Source organism: Malus sylvestris, chromosome 2 (genome assembly GCF_916048215.2).
Source record: "Malus sylvestris chromosome 2, drMalSylv7.2, whole genome shotgun sequence".
Classification (NCBI taxonomy): domain Eukaryota; kingdom Viridiplantae; phylum Streptophyta; class Magnoliopsida; order Rosales; family Rosaceae; genus Malus; species Malus sylvestris.
Window position 1 is genome coordinate 17429350 of NC_062261.1, and position 8324 is coordinate 17437673.

The 8324-nt window shown below is 35.4% G+C and overlaps 1 pseudogene; it reads right to left on the reverse strand.

The window, feature by feature from the left end:
- Positions 1–3831: 3831 nt before the first annotated feature.
- LOC126601777 (pentatricopeptide repeat-containing protein At1g08070, chloroplastic-like) lies at positions 3832–7124 on the reverse strand (annotated as a pseudogene).
- Positions 7125–8324: the final 1200 nt, after the last annotated feature.

Genomic DNA, 8324 nt, shown 5'->3' on the forward strand with positions numbered 1-8324 from the left:
AAGCATTGACAAAGCATTTGTAACTATGAAAAGTATGATACTCCTGTCAAGGATTTACTTAACTCAATCATGACTAGTGACTTTTACTACTTACAAATATAAGTTCATAATGATTTGGTGAAATTCCCTTATATTCTAGCATCAAATCCCTGCATACAAACTAAGTATGCATCCCTAATAAACATACAAGAAAAAGTTTTCTATAAAGCAGATAAGTAAATCACATTCATGTTTTATGAAACACTAACTAGATGTAATCAATTTATATAAAACATATGATCATGGCTTCGAATTCACCTCTAACTAAAAATAAACTTAGTTACATATGTTCATCATAACTGAAAAACAATCTAAAATAAACATTGAAACTTAAAATAAAGAGAGAAAGAACTCTGAAAATTTCAACGACTTCAATGGATGAATGGTTGGCGCGGCACCCCTTTCAACATTGCAGAACACTTCATATATATATAGGGCACATCTAGGGTTTTCTTTAGAGTGAATGAAAAGAGAGGAAAAATAGGTAATCGGAATTGTGTAATTCGTCCAGAATAAAAAGGGCAAGTAAAAGTGGCTAAAAGGTAAGGTTTTATGGGGTAAAAGAGGTTGCAAGATATTCCAAAGTGATCCCAACAACTTAGCCTTTATTTTGCACGTTTTTTGCCTTATTTGGCACCTCCAAATTAGGCTAGATATCCCAATTCATTTCCCATTATGTTCCTGGTCTTCTAACAAGCCAGATTCATCTTTGATTCTTTATTTGGACTTCAAAACAAGTCACTATACTTCTCTCCAACTAGGATTCCTCTTTCTTGTGTAATTCCTTACCTTTCAAGCCTCAACTTTAATTTCTCTAGGTTTTAGCACATGTTTAACACCTTTTAAACACCAAAATGTCTAGCCCATATGCTATCCATGCCTGCTATCCAATCCAAGTCCAAAACTGCTCCAAATTGCTCAATTTGACTATTTATTGTCCTCTTTACCAACTGAACCTACAATGATACGAAAATAACTTAAATTACTAGGATGCATGGAAATTAACTAAGTAAATGTAAATAAATAAGATAATAAAATCGCATAAATCAAACAGCGTCAACCCTTAAGCCATAGGCCTAAGTGGTAATGCATGTTGAAACGGAATCCCTAATCCCTTTCTGTATGAAATCCGTGGATGAGATGTAAATATTAACCGACAGGTTTATTTCAAGCAAATCTAAGGTCTCGAAAAAGTTATCAGGAGTCAAATAAACACCTATGAAGGGTGTGTGATTGAATCCATCAGTCGGGCCTTGAATGATTGTGGCAATTGTTAGCTCCATCCTGTCTTGGATTATTGAGGTTTGATTAATTATAAAGAAAAGACCACTTAATACAATGGTTTAGTGGTATTTTTTTAACTTGTAAGTGAGAGATTTAGTTTCGATTCTCGTCAAATGTGAAATTTGAACCACATTATTGTTAGCCCATTATGAGGCTAAGCCTATCCCCTTTTCGTAGATTATACCGTTTGTTAAAAAAAAAATTATAAAGAAGATAGCCAAATAAACGAAGTCAACATTGTTTATCCGAATCTAATCGAGCCGTTATCCATATTTGAATTCATTTATAATTGGATTAACGAATTTCGTACTTATTCAGATCATTGAATATGATTTGTCGATCCAAATCCAATCAGATCGGACCGGATCCTTATCGAATTTAATTTAAGACCTAAAAAATAATTATTATAAATACTAATCTCATTTGTCCTAATCTCATTTGTATAATAAAATCCTGATCTCATTTGTCCTAATAAATAATTATTATAAATACTAAGACGTCGTTTGTTAATCACTTTATTTTTAATTTTTAGTTTCATGTTTTGAAAATAAAAAATAAAAAATTGTATGGTAACTATTTTTATTTTTTAATAAAAAAAAGTGAATATTAAAACCCAAATTTTAAAAACTAAAATAAAAAAGTAGCTTTAAGTTTTCTAAAAGTCCCACCGTGGCAAAATTATATGTGGCCTCTGCCCTTTTTCTGCTAGTGTGTAATGTGGTGGAGGTTATGGGGGCAATAACTTGGGCGTTAAGATTTCCCTCTAAATAAGCAATGAATTATACTTGTTGATCTCTTAGGCATAGCCGCTAAACAAATGACTGAAAGATTACAAATAAACTATAACTATGTCAATTAGACTACGTTCTACTAGTTTTCCTCTTCACTTGTAAGTGAAAGGTCTTATGTTCAATTCTTGTCAAAGACGAATTTAAACCACATTATTGCTAGCCCATTGTGAGACTTAGCCTACTTCCTTGACTTTTTTGTATAGATAATATCGTTTGTTATAAAAAAAAAAAATTCTATAAGCATCTACATCATCTCCATAGATCCCACGTATGCTTTGAAGTGGTTTGGGCATCTAAGGCCATCTCCAACCAAGGGCTGGCTAGAGGGCTCGTTTTAGCCCTCTAACCCTCTAAGATATTAATATTTTAATGAATAGTACATGGCCATATTTGCCTCCGTCTCCAACTGAGGGCCAAATGACCATAGGGCTTGTTTTAGCCCTGTCTCAAAAAACCGTCTTCAACCGAGGGCCAAATATAATTTATTATTTAAATTTAAAAACTACAACAACTTAAATTCAAATCAAACAACAACTTAAATTTAAAAACTACAACGGTAACTGGCCCAAAAAAAAACAAAAATAGAACTTAAATTTAAGGAATGGTTTAGGTATTTATAGGAATTTTTTTTTTGAATTTTTAAGAATTAAAAAAAAAATTGGCCCAAAAAACCAAAAAAAAAAAAATTTGAATACAATGCCTAGCTTTTTGTTTAAGCATTCCTGTCGGTTGTATATAAATGTATTCTTGTCGGTTATAACCAACAGGAATACTCATCCCTCTGGCCCAACTCGAGCTGGCTGGTTGGCTGCTTGTGGCCAACCCTTTGGCCCTTTTAGATTCCGTGGGGCCCACGAGCCCTCTGGTCTAGCTCTCGGTTGGAGATTGTTTTTAGACTATTTTCTACTTTCTGGCCTTCTGGACCCTTCGATTAGAAATGGCCTAAGCATCTCATGTCGTAAATTATACAGAAAAGTCAACTGAATTTATAACAATGACGCGAGAATTTGCAGATAATGAAAAAGACAGACGTATTAGGTCAAATGTTCATGCCTTTATGTCGACATGGATTATATTTTAAGGCATTCAAATTATTTGGCATATTATTTTATGGTCAAACCACCACAATCATGCATTCTCAGATGCCCTTGATATTCTGGTTGAAATGTCCAAGGTATAAGAAAATGAAAGAAAGGTTAATTAAGTGAGAACATTGAAAAGCAGCGGGTGTTGCCTTGGTTTTTATTTTTTATTATTTTTTTTATTTTTTTATCTAACTTATAAATTTAAGATTGCTTTGTTTTTTTGTTTAACTTATAAATTTACGAGCACGTTTGCAGGCATGATTCGATATTCTTGTACAAGTGTCTACGGATTTTATTTTTTATTTTTCTTGATATAGTTTGCCGACGAATGTGACACACAAAGCCTCAATCATTTACATAAAAGAATAAATAGATAAAATCCCTTACTCGTCGACCGTGTCTCTTCCTTCCCCTCTGTCTTTTTGTGTGTTAGAATCATCTCCAAGGTTTCACAGGAGTTACATAGCTAAAATATACAGATGTTCCAAAATTTTTGTAAGAAAACGTTTTTAAAATGACTGAAAGGTTTTTGGTAAAAGTGTTTTTGGAACCAATCCTTAGTAAAAATACAAGTGAATCATAAAACAACTATTTCATGCAAGATACACATAATTGGTTTTGTGAATGTAAATTTTCGTCAAAAGAGAAGGGTGTCTGCCAAAGGACCTTCGTTGCCCGAGTAAAAAAATAGTTTGAGAGAAACCGAATAAGATGGAGTTTCAATAGAAAATAGTGATAACTGATCTTCTTATTTAACTTGACTATTTATAAGAGAGACCCATGTATGCTAACGGGGGTACAGACCAAACTCCGTAATATCTTGTGATAGGCGCGATCGTTGGCAGGTTAATCTGTCGAAGGGGAGGACACCCAAGGGAGACTCCGAAGAGTCGATCCCTCCCTCCTTAAAACAAATATGGGAATAAGAGAGTAAGAAACTGCAAGTCGTAGAATCACTGTAATGGGATTATGAGGAAAGATTGCACCACCCATGAAGTATAACATAGCTGCCAGCCTGCCACATCTGGTCCCTCAACTTCTGATTCCCCCAATTCAAAACCATAATTCCAATTTAAATGGTTGCATATGATCCCTAATAGATACAGCAATTGCAATGGTTGCTTCTGAGTTCTCAATTCATTATCAACCATACAGACAATTTAGAACCTAGTATCAACCATGGTTTTACTCCTTTCGTTTCCAGTCCACATACCTCTTTCGAGCTTTTGGATAGTGATCTGGAAAAAATTATCAGGCCATTGAAGAATGCACAATAGACCTAACTAGTACACTTATAAACAAAACAAACAGAAAATTCAGAAACTAATCAGTACACCTAATTAGTTTCTTAAATTGGCCTAAATATGTGGACTTTCAGTTACCTGTCCTTCTCAAGTTTTTCATTAATCACAATGCTAACCTCGGCAGCAACACTGTTGCAACAATTCATGAACAAGTACAAAAATATTAGAAACGCTAATCCAAAACATAAAATGAGAACTACAGGAAACGATCTGACAGTATAAATGACAGAAACCATGGATATATTTGAGATATAACTTTATACCTTAAACGAAATGTCAATGATAATAAAATTGTTCTGCAATAACACCATGTTCCATGAAGAATTAGAAGGCCATCTGCATGAGTTTAATAATTAAGACATAAGAAGGAAAACAAAAATGCGGTGACAGATATTCACAAAACATGTCCATGAATGAAGGAAAGAACTGAACCTTGAAATGAATCTCCAAATAATCTTTGAGATCACTCGTCCATCTCCGGAATCTGGAATGTTCCATACAAATCCAAATGCCCCTAGAAAGGAAACTGCTCCGATCACTTTACCTCCTTTTCCGATCTTCCCATTTTTAGGAAATCTCTCTAGGAGTTCATTGTGTTGAATTGTAATCTTGTCTTGGCTCAAGACAATTGATCCGGCCCATACACAAAAAAAGATCCATGCACATGCTAGAGAGTTCTAGCAAAGTTCAAGTTGGTGGAATGCATGCATAAATATCTAAGGCTTTTTGTAGAAAGATATAGAATCTTGTAAAAATGTGTGGTTGTTAAGCATTAGCTAGAAAGTTCTAGCAATGCCAAAGTCAAACCTTGCCTATAAATAGGTGAGGTGCTAAGATATGTGATGTAACAACCAAGAGAGCAAGTAGTGAGAAGTGAGAGTGGCAAGTGAGAAGTGAGAAGAAGCAACAAAGCTTCTAAGAGTGTTTGAGTGTTTCCTTTTGTACTACGTTTGTGAGTGAATAAAAATCTTGTGTAATACTTTGAGTATTCTTTCTTTCTCTTGCCTATCAATTCCGCTGCATTACATTCTTCTTTGTGAGATAAACATCTCCAAAGTAGTGAAGTCTTTTTAACCCCCAACATATTGTCCCTCAGCTGCTTTCCAGATACCCTTGATCTAGAGCAGACAATCGCATCAAGCCTGCCATCTTGAGCTTGTTGCTTAATCCATCCAACACCTAGTAGATCTCTTCTGATTTAGGGTGTGCCTTGTCAGGAACTAGAAACTCATGACCTACATCTCCAATCTCGATTATGCTATATCCATGTAGCTTACAAATACTCACATTATCCATTGCCTTTCTAATTGCTTTACCCTGTCACACCTTCGTGTTTCAGCATACATATTTGCTAAGAGCACGTAGGAGCACCCGCCTATCGCTTCTAAGTCGAATATATGGTCAGCCGCCCACTCTCCTACCTCAATATCACCATGAATGCTACAAGCATTAAACAGTGATCCCCATACAATTACATTTGGTTCACTATCCATCCTCTCAATAAGCATCCTTGCTTCTTTAGAAATCCAGCTCGCCTAAGAAGATCAACCATACAACCATGGTGCTCAACTTTATGAGCTATCTTATAATTTTGCACCATCAAATCAAAGTATTGCTTACCTTTCCCAACCAAACCAGCATGTGCACAAGCATGTAAAATTGAAAGGAAGGTTATGTATCTAGGATGGCAGTTGATTTTCTCATCTCATCAGAAAGCTTCATTGCAGATCCAGCCTGCCCATATGATGCCTATCCAGAAAGAATAGCGTTCCATGTCGCAACAGTTTTCTTATCCTTTTGATCAAACACTTCTCTAGTTGCTTCAATAGAACCACATTTTGCATACAGGTCTACCAAAGATGTACCAATAAACATATCCCAGACTATTCGAACCCAAATTTCCTATATTAATAGCACCCATTTGTGCACAAGCAGACAAGAAGCCTAAAATCATGAAATTATGGGGCTTTGCATGCAAACAAAACATTTCCCTGAAAAGATCAATTGCTTCATTTGAAGGCTCGTTAAAGGAATAGCCACATATCAAAGTGTTCCACACCAGTGTTCTTCTTAGGCTTTCCCTCAAGCACTCTCTATGCATAGTCAAAACAGCCAAATTTTGCATACAAATCAACCAATGCAGCTCCCACTTTCACACTCAACCCAAAACTCACATATATCCTAAAAACTCATGAATCTCTCCCAAATTTCAAGTTTTCTGATACTATATATGCAAGTCGATATCAATGCCAAAGTTGCACTTTCATTCAGTCTAACCTCTCCCATTTCCACCATCTCCCTAAAACCATCAGAAGCTTCAAAAACCATCCAGTTTCGAGCATAACCCATTTTCATAGTATTCCAGAAAACAACATCCTTCATTGTGAATCCATCAAACACCTGCCTTACACTCTCAATTTTTTCACAAACCAAGTTCAGCAAAGAACTACACAAAAACCTATTGAAATCAAACCTAACTCTCACAACTACACGATAAACCCAACTCTCACAACCACACCATGAACCTCCCTCCCTTTGTCTATAGCCGATTCCCTTGCCCAAGCCTTCAACACAAAAGGGTAAGTAAACTTGTCGCCCAAGGCATTTTCTTGCACCCCCATCATGTTATAAATCGACAAAGCAACAAATGGGGTTTCAGATTAGGAATATGCTTTGATCATGGAATTGTAAATGACGATGCTGAAGGGAAATATTAGAGATTTTAAGCATGGAATTTCAAATTTGACAAAGTAACAAACACAATTTATGATGGCCTCCAATTGGTTCTTCTTTGCCACCCAAAGGGATGGTCTCCAATTTCTCCACACCTCTAGGAATGAGACGAAGGATGTACGAGCTTCAATGTTTTAAAAGGCAAAGGTGTAGGCAAGGCATTTCATGGATAGACCTAAATTTTTTAAATATATATTAAGTATAATAATACTTTGTAAAACAAATATCCATTGTCAGTCAAAAGTACACAAGTCACAAACAAGTTTAACTCACATCACAAACACGTTTAACCAAGCAATCATATTACTCAACCAAGCAAGCATTCTTCAACTTCAAATTAATCAATAATCAACGAAACTATCAAATTAATCAACAATCAATCAATTGACCAAGCAATCAAATTAATCATCAATCACACAAATAGAGTCGAAACTAAACAATTAGAGTCTTACGTAAGTGCCTATTTATATGTATCCGAGAGTTTTACATAATACTTTGGTGGGATACGTACAGTCGACAGAAATAAGGATTATAGTGTTGCAGTCCCATTAGATTAGGAATGTGATTTTGTAAATCCTAGTGTATCTAGGAGTATCTTGTATATTCCCTTTGGTAGTTTAATTCTTATTAGAGATGTAGTCCTATTAGGGTAAGGATTCTACCTATCCTACTACAATAAATAAAGGCATAAGGGGGTGATACAACACACACCTCAGAATTACATGTCTCTCTTCTTTCTCTATTGCGCCTGCCCCTCTCCCTCTTTGTCTTTTATACAGTTCAGTCAAATAGGCCTACAACACGTTATCAACACGCTCTTGCCAGAAGCTAAGGAACTGAAGGATCGTAGGAGGAGGCTCTTTTCTACAAAATCTAAGGCTTTCAATTGTTTTCTACCAATCAGATTCTTCTAAAATAAATTAAGACGATTATACTTCTTTGATCAAATGCTCACTAAGACGATTATACCACATTAGTCCATATTGTTTCAGCCCATATAATGATCGCTTTAATTTAATTGAGAACATATCTCGTGGTTTGTTAGTTAAGGAAGGCCCCCCTTTTTTTCTTCGCGCCAGATGAGATGA